We start from the raw sequence: 15,738 nt of genomic DNA, 5'->3' as shown, positions 1-15,738 counted from the left end.
TGTGTGAATCATGTGCTTGATTTCACAATGGCATGGTCTCAAATCCAAAATACATATTTTGTGTTAATGAAATTCATTCTAACACTAAAGGGGAAGTAAGTTACCTGTGTGATAGTATAACCTATTTGTCCTGCTGGTTGTAATTTTCTCTGTATCAGTCCCTCCCTCACCACAGGATAATTTATCTCAATTTCACTGTCATCCTCTTAATGAAGTTAGCCAATATCCCCAGTATTAAATTACAGAGAGCACACAGGGTGACAATTTGGAGGTCTAAGCTCTTTAAACAGCCTGTTCCTTTTTGGGGCAAATGTTTTTATTAAAAAATTGTTTTGTCTGGCCTTTGTGAATTACCATCATTTTGAAAGTTTTTCAAAGGTTATTCCCTGAGAAAAGAGAGGAAGTGGAATCAATCCCTGCTGCTGCAGAACAGTTTCTTGTGATATAGACATGACAGCAACATTTGAAGAAATTAGACTGTAGTGAGGTTTCAGACACAGCCATATTGTATAATTTTTTTTTCAATGTGGCTGCAGTCTGATTTATTTTAGAGCTGTTCAAAATGGCACAACTGGCATACCAGTTATAAGGATGATGAAAGGCTGCTGCTGCAGAGCAAGCTCCACATGGGGGTGCAGGAAGAATATTCCCAGGGAGCAGTATCTCGTTTGGTTGGCCCACTTGGCTGATACAGCTCTAACCGAATTCCTGCTCTTCTGCCTTGGCTGCCCTCACAGTCTTGGCATTTTCGGAACCATTTCCTGGGATGAAAAGAGACCTGAAAATATGGATGCAAGAACACTGCTTCTACCCCAAGCAGTTTTTTGATCTGATAATTTAGTTGTCACTGGCAGCTCATGAGCCATTCTCAGTGTCCCCTTCTTCACTCTTTTTCAGGCCAAATATTAAATTAAATTTAAATTATATATATGTTTTATTAATTAAATTTAAATTATTCTTGATGCTGTATCATAGGATCAGAGAATGGTTGGAATGGACCTTTAAAGACAACCTAGTAGAAGCCTCCTGCCATGGGCAGGGGAACTTTCCACTAGACCAGGTTGCTCAAAGCCCCTTCCAACCTGGGCTTGAACACTTCCTGGGATGGGGCATTCACAGCTCCTCTGGGCAACCTGTTCCAGTGCCTCACCACCCTCACATTGAAGAATTTCTTCCAAATATCTAATCCAGATCTAGCCTATTTCATTTTAAAGACACTTGCCTTTGTTTTATCACTACATGCTCTTACCAAAAGTCCCTCTCCAGCTCTTCTGTAGGCTCTTTTAGGCACTGGAAGATGTCCTAAGGCCTTCCACGGACTTCCTAGATCCATCTCTTCTTCAAGATGAACAACCCTAGTTCTTTCAGCTTGTCCTCATAGGAGAGGTGCTCCAACTCTCTGATCACCTTCATGGCCATTCTCTGGACTGACTCCAACAGTTCCAACACCTTTCCTGTGCTGGGGATGCCAAAGCTGGATGCAGAACTACAGGTGGGCTCTTACAAGAATGGAGTAGAGGGGCAGAATCACCTCCCTCGACCTGCTGGCAACATTTCCTTTGATGTAGCTCAGGATATGGTTGTGTTTCTGAGCTGTGAAGGTGCATTGCTGGCTCATGTTGAGCTTCTCACCAACCAGTGAGGCAATAGCTGAGGTTTTGAAAAGTGCATAGCTTCTCTGAGCACAGCACAGACATTAACTGGCCATTAATTAGATCCCTAAATTAGCCTCCTCATCTACGAACACAGGAAATTTTGTGGTTTTTCTGCTCACTCTGTGTGTGTTTTTACAGAGTAGTCTGAGGTCTTGTAAACTAAATATTTTTTATTAGTTTATGTGAAAATTAGATTCAAAATTTGACTGTCTAGAAAGAAAAGGAAGATTTCCTGTGATTCTTTGGGTACCTTTCCTACCATCATTTCTGAGGCTATTTTTCTTGTTCCACTTCAACCACTCTCCCGGATTCTAACCCAATTGTCTCTGATTCCTGTGGAGTATTGTCATGGGGTAGCTTTACCTTTAAGGTGGTTTTGAGAGCTAAAGAAGTTGAAACTGCTGGTGGCTGATGGGAGTTTTTTCTCCTGACTAATTATCAGTCATTTCTAAAATTGACAGCAGTTTTGACCATTAAAAAGTGAATTCAACCTGTGAACACCCCCTTAAGAGGTACAGTCAGAGCACTCTTGTCCTCTTTTGTTTCCGGCTTTTGAGAAGGTAACAAGGCTCTGTGGTAGCCTCCTCCATCCCCCCCCTCCCCCTTCCAGGCCGGACAAGGCCGCAGAGGACGAAAGGGAGGGGGGGGTGGGGAGGAAAGGAAAGCAGAGATGGCAGCCTGGTTTAGTTTTCAGTTTCTGCTGCTGGACTGAAACCTGACACCATGAACTCTTGCAGCTTTTCTAAAGCTTTTAATTCTTTTACTACCTGGATAAAACGTGCAGATTACTCCTTTTTCTCAGAAAGACAGAGAAAGAGAGAGACAATCAACATGAAGAAGACATCATAAAACCACCAAAAACAGTGAAGAAAAGAGTTAAGTTTTAAATAAGAGAGAGAATAAGGAGATGCTTACAGATGAAATATCTTTCTGTTAAAGCTATGGAGATGGACAATAGTAGTTTAAAAAGACTCCTTTAATTCATGACAGAGTATTGGGAGGAATAGAGTGTTCAAAGTGTGGACTTTTGAGGAAAAAGAGAGTACTTGTGATACTGTGAGTTGCTGGCACTGGGTAGAGTGAAGATTTTGAAGCCTTGGGGGCAAAAAGAAAACTGTTTTTCCAGGAAAGCTCACAGAGACAGATGAAGAAGACTTTTGCCTTTGAATAACTCATCCTTAAAATGACATCCCTAAACTCATGGCCCATACACACCTCAGAGTGATGTGAAATGGGAGGAGAGAACTCTGATGACAGATTTCCGGGCAGCTGACATCAGAGCAATAGGAAACTATAACAGCAATAGTTTTCTTGTGAGAAAATCCATAAGTTAGCAGAAAGAGACTTCTGTTTCTCTACAAAGACTGATGAAAAGACTGTAGCAAGAATTGAGACTGTTTTTAACCACCAAAGTTCTAAAGTTTTTTTTGTCTCTATGTTGTCATGTGTACAAAGAAATAGTCAAGTAGTGGGAGATAAAAGGGTTTTCTAGAAGTTTATTCTGGTGTTCTTATTCTTGTAGTTTGTTAACAAACTGTCTTTATTCCTTTTAAGTTTTAAGCCTGTTTTGCTCTTGTTCTAAATCCATATCTCACAGCAAAAAATAAGTAATTTTTTAGTAACTGGTTCAAAACCCCGACAAGTATCCAGCTGAAAAGAGACAGGAGTGGTATGAGTTGTCTCATGCCTCTCTGACAGATGCAGTTCAGCCTCCCACATCTCTATCCCATCTTTGCCAGTCTGCCCCAACAGCCCCAGGGTGTTCATGGCTGCACCTCTGGAACGTGTAATTGTCTCTTCTGGAAAATTTAGGATGGGCTGCAAAACTGGGAGAGCTAGTGAAAGGCTTTTTAATGGAAACCAGCAACAGGTGGCAATCCTGATCACCAGCCATGGGTTCCTTTATTTTACATAGGGAAAAAAAAAAGAAAAAAACCAACATCAACAGAATTATGTGGTAGATACCTCTCAGCGCTGCAGAAATATCCTTCACTTTTGTTCTTCATCTACTGTTGTCTTCACAGATCAGAAATTAGTTGGAGCCTTGGTAGCATAGAAAGCCAAAGAGGAAAACACAGATTTTCAGTGGTGTTTGGTACCTCTTTTCGCCACCTGAGAAACAGAGAAGGTGCTTCCAAGATCCCTCAAAATGAAATGAAATCATTTTGATGTTTAAATTGCATTTTAGGTTGACTGCTCTGGAGGTGAAGTAGTGAATTTGACATTTAGGGATACTGATGGCAATTACTGTGCTCAGTTACTGAAACTGAGAAGGTACTTACTTTATTGACAGAGGACTAACAGTTTTATTAATATTCATTCTAAGTCTGAGGCAAGTATCCTGTTGGTAAGTAGCTCAATAGTACCCATCACAATTTATAATAAGAAACTGTTGATCATTCATGACACTCCCTGATGTAGAACTGAGGATTTATAGTGCAGAGGATACATGAAGATATTAAAGTCTTGCACAGTGATCTGAGAAGAAAGTAGACAGAGGATACTTACTCAAATGTTAATTAAGAATTTTCCACATCACACACCTTTTCCACTTTTTGCCACTGCATATTGAAATACCACAGGATATTTCAAATCATCATTCTAATTCTGTATATTTAGCACAATTCTGAGTATTTTTAATGTCTTCTGTAGATAAAAGAACATAAATCTTTCAGCTGAAAAGTCTTTCAAACAGAACATTAAAATATTTCAATTATTTTGACATCACTGGGCTACTTCTTTAGAATAATCTTTTTTTCTAATTCTGATATATGACTCACACAGAGGATAAGGGAAAGAGAGGGTTTTTTCTTCTTCCTCTTGGAAACACCAGAAGATGGACTGGTGAAAGCTTGTGAAAGAGGGGAGAGGGATTTCCACGATAAAGATGGAGGATACCACCCTGTGGTTAATGAGAACTGTGTACCCAAGCACAGGGTAAATATCATGACAGGAAAGACTTGGTCTCAAGCAAAAAGTCAGCAGGAGTGTAGTCAATAAGCAGATTCATGTACGTGCACTATTTCTAGTAGAAGTTGAGTCCTTTTAGAAATGGCAAGAGAGACATCTGAGCAGCCATTTCATTTATGTAGTGGATTTTGTACAGCTGGAACCTGCCTTTCTGTGACTTTCACAGGGTGGCAACAAAGTCACTGCATTACCCTGAAAAGTAATATAACATCCTCTAAAATGCTGGCCAGAAAAAGGACTTCTCAGAAGATATCTAGGGGAAAAATTCTGGAATAATGAACTATTGTAAAGCTGGAAAGCTTGTTCTGAAAGCATAATGCTAAATAGAACTGGCTTCAGAGTTGGAGTCTTACGGCTGATGTATTAAAAAACAGACAAAACAAAACAACAAAAACAAACAACACAAACCATCACCACCACCACCACCAAAAACCCAGCAATGGCATCTGGACAAATCTCTCTTTTAAGTGCATTCTCCAGTGTCTAGTAATGTAGCATCTCCCACTGCAGACTCCCCAGAATGGTCTGTGCAGCTAGCTCTTTTCACAGACTTTGCAAGAGCCTAATTTCTCTGTTTGCTAGACCTTTTGTTAAACATAAATGAAAGCAGACAGCAAACTTCACCTTCCCATTTCTGTTGCTCTCAAAGCTTTTTAGACACATATTTAGAAAAGCCTTAATTTGAACATTTCTTTTAATGGAACCTGGTAATGATATTTTCTGGTAATAAAATTTCTTCATCTCACTTATGAGTCTGCTAGTGATTCCATTTGTCATTTGAATTTTGAGAGCCTGTATTTTGTCTGACTTCTGACATTTTAATGTGGTCTGAACTCACAAAATTTTGGCCTCGCCTACTAGGAAAATAAGGACCTTGGAGAGATGGTAAATCAAGCACTTAGAATCAGTCAACAGTTTTGAAATTTTGCCTTATGTTCATATAAAAATTAAATTTAAATAAAGGAGGAAAACTGTGAAGCCTGTGAGGTAGGAAAAATAATGTTGATTAAGAGTGGTAGGATTTAGACTGCAGTAATTGCCTCAGGCACAACACCTATGTAGGCTTTTTGGGGGGCTCTACATCACAGTCTAAGCACAGGCCCCAGTTGAGGCGTTTTTTAAGACAATATTTGCCTACAGCATCTCTAAACCAAAGGTCTGCTTCCGGGTGCTTGATTATTCAGACCAGTGTCTACCACACACTTCCAGCATTAGGCTATATTGCATGGTAGGGACTGAGAACACTTCTGTTTCCAGCTCAGTTGTTTAAAAAGAAAAGTACAGGACAGTTTCCAATTCCTGATTGTTTCAGGCATCTCTCACCCTCATGGAGTACAGGTAAATAGTCTTCATGAATAAAAAGATTAGGGTACAGTTAAATATTAACAACCATCTGTACTCTATTGCTTTTAGGACAAAAAACAAAAGCAGTTTTACTCCTTGGCTTCAAGGATGAAGGACAGTGATTGTTGAAACTCTTTATATATGGTTAACATGGGGAATCCTAAACCACAGACTCATGAGAAGATTTAGGTCAAAAACTGTGAAATGTTATGCAAAGCCCCTCTGAATCAAGGTCAAGGCAGATCAAGTGGACAGTGTAATGTTCAGCAGCATAAACCTGTGGCTGGGTCTTTGGTGACCCTGCAGGCTTGTGATAGCAAGAGTGCCTCAGACAGAAATTCAGGGTAGAGTTCATAGTGCATTGCTCAGCACAGGGGAAGTAATGTGTGCTACTGATGTTTCCATGAGCTTCTTAGCAATGTATCACCAAGTTACCTCCGGAGAAGGCTGCAGGCTGGTGTGTCAGGTCAAGTAATTCTGCAATGCCATCTTAAGGTGGTGATTTACTTCTGAATAGGGAGCTGCAAGAGGCAGGGGCAGGGATTGTGCTGTGCCATGTCCCTCGCCCCGTGCCATGCTCCTGCTCACACTGCACTCACCTCGCTGGCCAGACACAAGGTTTTAAAATGATGGCCCAGGGGAAAGAACCACAGCAGCTTGGTTCATGGAGAGACACACATTTCTTTAACTAAGCAGCTCAAAAAACAGCCTCAGGTGATTCTCTGGTGACTACTGTCACCAAATTATGAAGGAAAGGAAGGAATTTATGTTCTTTTTGTCACAGTGAACTATTAACCTTATACAGGTAACTGGTCATCACTAAATTCTGGGAATACTTAAGAGTTACCTTGGAAAAAAGGGTTCAAGTGTTCAACTTTTTGCTTTGAACTGATGTCATTTGGAATCAGAGAAGAGAGAACAAAATTAAAAGGGTAGGGTTATTTTTACAGCCAGAAATATGGTAGTTTAATTTAAATTAGGTGAAGAAATTGAGGAGATGAGTAGAGAGATGGAGGAATAAAGGGTAAGAAAGGACAGAGACAAAAGAGCTATCAGGCCTAATGTTCAGAGAAATAGTAATACCTGTAATAATGTGTAATTATTAGAAATACATTGCCCCATAATGCTGCCAATAGGACTTGGCATTATCTGCTCCTTAGCTTTTTTGACAAATTAGTGAAAGCTGCTCATATTTTTCTTAAAGTATGATATGACTGAAAATGGTCCAGTAAAAAATGAATTTCATTAACCCTTTGTGGAATAATGTGGCACCAGGAACTGGTGGCTTCCTCCAAAGAGAGACAGGCTTTGGGGGACTATGACAGAGAAATTTGAGTGACATCTTGACCAGAACTGCAAAAGAAGTCTGTGAGTTGGGTTATTGTAGTAATGAAACTGCTGTTTTCCCATAGAACAGCACAATGGAAGCTTTCCTTTGTTTTCCCAGAGGGCAGTTGCTGTGCCCCTGAGAGAAGAAAAGAGAATTTCTCTAAGTAACTTCAGTCAAATCCAACAGTTAATAAATTTGCAAGCAGTGATGTGTGATGTGAAGTTTTCACACAGTTTTTAATTAGAAACTAAATTTATGGTCTAGCTGTTACATAGAAATAACATCCTAATTCATTTAAAAGCTTAACTGAGAGTCACTTCAAAAGATTCCAGAATTCCTCTCTCAAAATGCTTTAAGAGTCTGTGTTATTAGGCATTTTAAGAAATATTTTAAATCTTTTTTCATAATCCCATGTGTCCCAAGCCTGACTGTAGTTTTACAACTAAATCATTAAGGACAGAAATGAGTCTCTGGGACAAAAAATCCCTTTAAGGTTTTATGGGTTACTGATTATATACATACCAAGGCCATTCTACTATATGCTTAAAAGAAAGAATAAATCTTTGCTGATCTCTCTGTAGAAGCTAGAGAGCATATTTAACTTCCCTTAAGGAGAGGAATTTGTATAAACAAGGCTGGCACTGGTTAGTTAATGCTTCATAAGCATAAAGCTGGGCCAGCTCACTTTCCTTTGAAACTCAGTTTTGGTGTTTGGGCCTTTTCGCTTTGTTTTGTCCTTCCTCACTGAGGTGTCAGGCACCTCAGCTGCTCTCTGTGGGCATTTCTGGGCAGCCCAGTTGAGATGGGTCACTGCTATGGTGGTTTGAGAGCTCTTGAAAGAACTGATGTTTTCAACACCATTTCTGGGAAATAACTCTCCAAGACTTGCTTAGCTGTAGGGTTTTTGAACTCAGTCTGGGAAAGGGCAGCACTGAATGGTTCAGGTCCCATGAACTTTACCACGCACAGAGAATAAGTGATACCTTCCAGAAGCAGCAAAACAGAGCAATGGGAAGGGGATAGACATCTAGGAATAGTTTAGTTGGAAGGGACCCTCTGGAAATAATCTAGTATTTGTATGAACAAGAGGTTGCAGGATGATGCTCCTTCTATGCCTGCTGTGACATGGAAATCCTCACAATCCTCTGCTGAAAAATTATTTCCACTGTGACCCTGAGAAGCATTTCAGAAATCTTTCTCTTCAGGGAAAGAGTTGTGGCCAAGTGGCTTTAAGCAATCACATTTCACAAAGCTGTTGAAAAAACATACTGAACTTACACAGAAAACCTGTCAAAATATATAAGCAGTTGTATATATTTTAATTCCTGATATTTTTATTCTTCCTTTTTTTTTTTTTTCTCTTGAAATGTGTCTCAATGTGTAGGAAGGCCAGATGAAATTCACAGAGAATCCCACTGAGCTCTGTGCAGCTGTGTCTGCCCATGTTTGCTGTCACCCAGCACTGCTGACAGAAGCATCCCATCAAACTGTTTCCTGATCTGGCAGCTTTTCCCCTAAATCAGAAACAGATATTTTATAGCCACTTTGGAGTCTGCACTAGAAAACCAAGAACAACTTGCTCAGGGAGAAAGTAGTTATTTTGCACATTTCATTGTTATTCTTAGGTTGACGTGTGTGTCCAGAAAAGGGCAGTGGAGGTTGTGGAGGGTCTGGAGCACAAGTGTTACGGGTGCAGCTGAGGGAGCTGGGGTTATTTAGTCTGACAAAAAGGAGTCTCAGGGGGGACCTTATCACCCTCTATAACGTGAAAGGTGGGTGTTGTGAGCAGGGTATGTGTCGGTTTCTTTTCTCAGGTAACAATGGCTGGGATGAGAGGAAATGGCCTCAAGTTGCACCAAGGGATATTTAGATTGGATATTAGGAAAAGATTCTTCACATAAAGGGTTGTTGAGCACTGGAACAGGCTGCCCAAGGAAGGGGTAGAGTCACCATGCTGGGGGGATTTTAAAGACTTGTAGGTGTGGCACTTGGGGATGTGATTTAGTGGTGGACTTGGCAGCACTGGGCTGAATAGTAGGAGTTGATGATCTTAAATGTCTTTTCCAATCTAAATTATTCCATGATTTATGTGGATGCACTAAGGTACAAGTCACATGAAGCACCACAGACCAATGAATTGCATCACTGAGTGATTAACAGGGTTGCAACTTTCCAACACAAAACTTTTGTACCCCACCTCTGTTTCTAGAAGAAGAAAAATTTAACTTTATTTGAAAATTTGCCCATGCAGCATAAACCCAGAACCGGTCCCCAGACAAGTATTTCTCTGCAGAAATAGCAGTGCTGCGTCCCTCCTGTGATGAATATGAGACACCCAGCAAAAGGGGGAAGGAGAGAAGACAAACAGCCTAATAAAGTACTCACCCTGAATAATTCATTGGATTAAAAATGGAAAGCAATGTATGCATTTAATAAATTGTGTTTGTATTAATTATGTGGAAGGAAATGTCCAGGTCCTGCAGAGTCTCCCCAGATCAGGTCAGTGCTGGAGCAGTGCAGGGGTGATGCCAAGGCAGTGCCGGGGCAGTGCCGGGGCAGTGCTAGGCTGCTGCTGGGCCATGCCAGGGCAGTTCAGGCTTGGTACCAGCTGATACTGGGCAAAGCTGCAGTGGTGCAGGGCAGTGCCAGAGTGGCGGGCAGGGCAGAGCCAGGTGCTGCCAAGTCAGCACCAGGGCAAAGACCAGCAGTGCCAGGTGCTGGCGAGTCGGTGCCAGGGTGATGCCCACTGGCGCTGGTGGTACCAGGTGCTGCTGGGCATTGCACTGCTGCTGGGTGATGCCAGGGCAAAAACAGGCAATGCGGGTGTGGCCTGAGCGGTGCCAGGGCAGTGTCCGAGCAATGCCAGGGCGATGCTAGGCAGTGTCAGGGAGATGGCAGCTCGGTCCCAGCGCAATACCAGGGTGCCAGGGCCATGCCAGGGGTACCAGGGTCATACCGGGGTGCCAGGGCCATACCGGGGTGCCCGGGCTGTGCCTGCGGTGCCAGGGCCATACCGGGGTGCCAGGGCCATACCGGGGTACCAGGGTCATACCGGGGTGCCAGGGCCATACCGGGGTGCCAGGGCCATACCGGGGTGCCAGGGCCATACCGGGGTGCCAGGGTCATACCGGGGTGCCAGGGATATGCCGGCGGGGCCGTCCCGGCGCGCTGGGGCCGCGGAGGCGGCCGGCGGTGTGATGGCGCCACCTGGCGCGGCGCTGCCGCCTGCGCAGGCGCGGTGTGCGCGCGGTGTGCACGAGGTGCGCGCGCGGTGTCCGCGCGGTGTGTCCCCTCCCGCCCGCGGTGTGTCCCCTCCCGCCCGCGGTGTGTCCCCTCCCGCCCGCGGACACAGCGCCGCTCCCCGGCCGGGTCGGAGCGCGGGGCGAGCTCGGCGCTGCCCTCAGCACCTCCGACAATCGGCGGCAAAGCGTGACGGGAGCGAAAGCAACGCCGGCAGCTCTTGTGCTGTCAAGATTAGAAATTCTTTATAGTGTTAAAACAACAGTCCAATAAAAATGTGCGCATCCTCAGCAAAACTTACTGTGTTTTTGAGCTTTGTTATTCTGTTACTTTGAAAACTTTATCTTCTTCCCTTTATCTGTCCCAAATAATTTTTTCCTCTTCTGAACTGATATCCGTAAAAGTGCTGTGGTTGTTTTGGTGTAAACAGCCCAGCTATCCCAGTTTTACATTTTGTATAGCTTTATATTTGTTTCATTTGGGCTTTGGCCTTTTTCCCCCCTTGATTTGGTTTTGGGTTTTGATTTATTGTTTTTTAGCTCTATGAAATAAATTTATGTCCAAAAATCAGATGTGCAGGAGTGGAGATACCACGCTGCTGTGGTGTGGCTGCATTCCCTCAAGAGCTGGTGATGCTTCAGGGCTGTTGTCCTCTGTGTGCCCCCTTGTTCTGGGGAGATACTTGAACGAAGTGACTCACAGTCCTTTGGATGCTCACTGCAACATCTGCATTTTTTGAAACAGCAAAATGTTTGGCATGTCCTACATTTTTCCTGTTACCACCTTTGTCCAGTTGGAATTTACATTCATTATATGCTGAGGGCAGAGCTAAGGCTGTTAAAAATCAGTCTCTACATTTTCAATTTTCTAAATTTGTTAAAGCATTTTACTTCCCAGTCTGTTGAGCCTTATTTTTCAAGGCGGCCTGTTGTGAGGAATCTTTATCTAGACCTAAAGATATGGGGGCTTCTCCTCCATGCAGAGTGCCCTTTATCCACCTGTCATGCTTCTCCCGACTTGGCTGACCTTGGCCTCTGTATATGAGGACCACCTTGTCCACACAGTCACTTTGCTGATGTTTCTCCACATTAACTAGAGGATAGGTGGATTTTGAGACATGAGTGTATTATGCAGAGCAAGGATTAAGCCTCCTGAACTACTACAGATACCAGCAGTGAAAACTGCAAATTCACAAGTCTCCTGTCCCACCCTGTGGTAGATCTCTTTACTGTAATTGTTGGGGGTGTTATGAACATATCAGGAGGAGAACATGTGGAAGGAGGATCCAGGATCAAGAAGCAGGTGAATATTAGCTCGAGGAAAGTATAAAAAAATGGAGGACTCTTTTCAACAGTCATTTGTCTACAAGGACCAAGAAAAACAAGCCAGGTGTGTCTCCCCTCCAGGTTCATTTACAACAACTCCAGGAGAGAGATGGAAGAGCAGCAGAGGAAAGAAAAAGAATTATATCCAGATTAAGTCAGAGATGGGGCAGAATTGCAACCATGGGATGGCAGCATGGGTAGACCCCCAATAACACAGAATAGGGGCTAAGGGAGAGGATGAAAAGTCAGGCAATGTTCATAGTGAAGATCATCTTGTTTGATGAAGACAATGCCACTGTGGAAGGTAATGATCTCCTGTTGGATGTCCAGATGGAAATTCCATTGTCCTCAGAAAGCCGCCTATTCTGGAAAAGTCCCTTCATGGGTAAGCCCAGAGAACACAAGTCCAGCAGGGAAGTGCTCAACATTGCCATGTGTTCACAGGACTGCTGTAAATGTCTTCAAGGATCCTGAAGGTATCTAACCAGCTGATTTCTAGGGACAATTTACAGTTTGGGACAGGAGTACAGTAGTAATGTTCTGCCAGAGGCTGTGGGGCATGGTCACTTGGGGCTGTGTCCATCACCTCCTCCTCCGAGGCACTGAGCAATACCTGACACAACCTTTCCCCTGAGACTGGGGAATGCCAGTGTCCAGAAAGTCTTGTCCCTGGGTGCCCTCTAATGTCCCCACTGACCCCTATCACTCTCTCCGAGCCCATGCCCAGCTAATCTCTCCTAACACCTTTTCTAATCTAATCTAAATAGCTTCTGGCAAACCCACAGATTCTGATTGTTAATTCTTCAGCCTCTCTGCTTGATCTGGCTGCTCACACAAGTCTGTCCCCTTTCTGCTGGTGAAAGAGCCTTACTGCCAGGGCAGAAGTCACACATCCCTGGGAGTGGTGACAGTGGCTTTCCAGATGACAGAGGTAGGCCTTAGACAGCATAGCATGAAGTAGTGCCTCATCATTGTACCTGGACAAAAGATACATGTTCTGATATTGAAATGAAGCCTGTGGAAGAAGATCACATGAGTCCAAAACCAAAAGGTTTGTAGCATGTGCAAACACTGAGTGCCCCTGTAAACCTCGAAAGACTGGATAGGAAACAGGATTTTGCCACCAAAGACTCATCTGAGGGACTATATTAGGGAAATTAAGCACAGTACAAATCCTTTAACTACGGGGGTAAAAATACTAGAATGTTTAATTCGATTCATTGTTTCACTGTATATTTTCATAATCCCCTGCTCTAGAAAACAGTGCTAATACTGTTTTGCTGTAGAATTTTTCAAGTATTTTAGATATAGTTGGTAAGTGGCTCCTTTTTTCCACATCAAAACTCCCACAGAGCAAAACCTTTCATTATTGAACTTTTGCATATCTGGGGTAGATTTTAAGTCAATTCGATGGAAAATTGCTTCAGATATGCGAGTGGTGAAAATAGCAAAAGCAACACCAAATCTCATATATTCCTTTTTCATGACTGGGTCAATTAGTTGAAAAAACCCTAATTAACACACAGTGTTTTCCATCTGACTCTGGTTCCTGTGTTAGGTTCTCTAATTGCCAGGGAAAAAGTGCCTACACTGAGCAGCTGTGACATGGAGGGGAGAAAACAGAAATGACACAAATTCATTACTCTGCTACTGCAGGTAAACAGGAGGCCAACTCACCATGCAACACTAACGAGTCCAGTTATTGACAGGAACACAACCGCCTTGTGATGCTCCTTTGTGCAGTTTGCAGGGCACTGGGGCCACATAACCCAGCTCAATCCAACTGGGAGAAACCTTCCCCAGCTCCTGGCCCAGCACATCTAACGCTCCCCACGAGGCTGCATTTGTCACCAATTAGGATGACATCTGACAAAGCAAACCCTTCCAGCAATGATCTGTTTTCCGTTTGCCATGACGCAGTAGTTCGTAACAAAACTTACCCAGAGAAATTAGCACTGATGTTAGGCTGCCATGGAAAACTTGTTGAATCACAATTAATATGTTAATAGGGATTGTCCAAGTGATTTCTTGTAACAAACAACTCCATCCTTTGAAATGTATGGGTGGGATCTTTCTCTATGGTGAAAAAAATATGCCTCTTTCTCAACTCCAAGGTAAAAATCTACCTTCAAAAGAAAAAAAAAACAAAACCCTGGTTACAAGCTATTACCTTGAAGAGGACTATTAAGCTATACTATAAAAAAATATACCACGAAAAATCTGAAAGAACTTTCTGACTGTATGCACAATGCTGTGGTTCTGCAGTAAACTTGACTTGAATGAGGCTCATTAAGCTCACCAAAACTGGGGTAAATTTCCTTCCCAAGGACTTTTCCTTTGCATTTACCCCCTGCCTTGCAAGGACTGTAGCTGCAGTCCCACAGGCAACCTGGTCTATGTTTGGTTTCAAGGATCAGAAAGATTTGATAGGCGTTCAAACAAGCATTTAAGCTTTCCGGTTTTTATTTTGACTGCAAACTTCAGCTTGTGTGGGTCCTTCCAACCACTAGAATTAACTCTGTAAATTCAAAGATCTAATCTTTCATGTGTGTAAATGTCCTGAAGCACCAGTTGCATAATTTGTCAATGAGGAGAAAATAGATGCAATAAATATTTGACAGAAAAAGCTGAGGATGTTTGCTCACACTTCTGCAATCACTTCCAGTTAATTTCAGGAGGATCCTAAACATTTGGAGACTGGATTAGCCTACTGGCTGAGCTCTTCAGGGGAGCTGTTACCCAGGAATCATTTCCAGACTTACTTTTCTGAATAAAAAATTGCCCTACAATGTACCATTATGAAGCTAGCACCATACAGTCAGCCCAGAGTGAATAATTTTTCACAGCAAGAAACCTACTGAAGTTGGAGAAGATTATGGATCACAGGAAAAGGGTGTTTCTATAAATAATTAGAACCAACAAAGACAAATTATATTGAAAAATGTGGTTGTTCATGAGATGTGATTGGTGGTTGCAGCTAAAGGAAATGTTCAGAGACAGATTTCAAAAGCAAGGTGCACTTTTCAACCTCCTTCTGCCAAGAGAAAAGGTTTTGGGTTAGAACAGAAGCCACATTTTTTTTTTTTTTTATTAAATAGGCATTGTAGGGGACCCAGCACCAAGCGGGCTTTATGCAGAGGAACCTGAGATGAAAATAGCCAGGTAAACTGCAACTTTTTATTCAACCTCTGATGCTTCTCTTTTATTTGCTAATGACCAGACCCAGATGTGCATACTGTGGAGTGCTGCACAACAGCCCTGTGGTCTCCTTGGCTCCCACTGTAGCATTGGTAACCTGGGCTGGACAGGGATGCTCCTCATCCTGGCAAGAGCAGGGTCACAGAAGGGACCAGGGAGCCCCAAGATTGACGATGTACCTCAGATGAATCCCAATGGGGCATCAGGATGCACTGTGCCTGCCTCCCTGCACGACACATGCACAAGCAGGGAGCTCTGGCCTGAGCTCAGCACACTCTACAGCACGGGCATGGCCCAGCTGGGCCCAGGCTCAAAGCATCAGGACGACACAAAGGGGTGACTTGTAAGGAGGAGCTCATCCATGCTAGCACAGCATGTCCATAAATCCAGCAGGCACAGGATGCCTCTTTGGTCTGTGTTCAGGGACAGGTACTTAGCTGGTTTAAACCAGCACAACTATTCTGGCATTTGTGGAGTCATGCAGATTTAAAGTGGCTGAAGACACAGCCCAATTATCAGCAAGTAACCACACTCTGAGGCTGTAATTTCAGCCTGAATAAAACATGAGTGGCTTATGTGACAATTAGAGTTTTCTTGTTAGAGTGATGGCCACATGAAGCCTCATTTCCCTCTGATATAATGCACATTGCACCTGCCTACCAAACACATAGGCCTG

Source organism: Pseudopodoces humilis, chromosome 1, assembly GCF_049639895.1.
Source record: "Pseudopodoces humilis isolate 2021_Gansu_Grassland_sample_001 chromosome 1, ASM4963989v1, whole genome shotgun sequence".
In the NCBI taxonomy this organism is placed as follows: Eukaryota; Metazoa; Chordata; class Aves; order Passeriformes; family Paridae; genus Pseudopodoces; species Pseudopodoces humilis.
Note: the sequence above shows the minus strand (reverse complement) of the source record.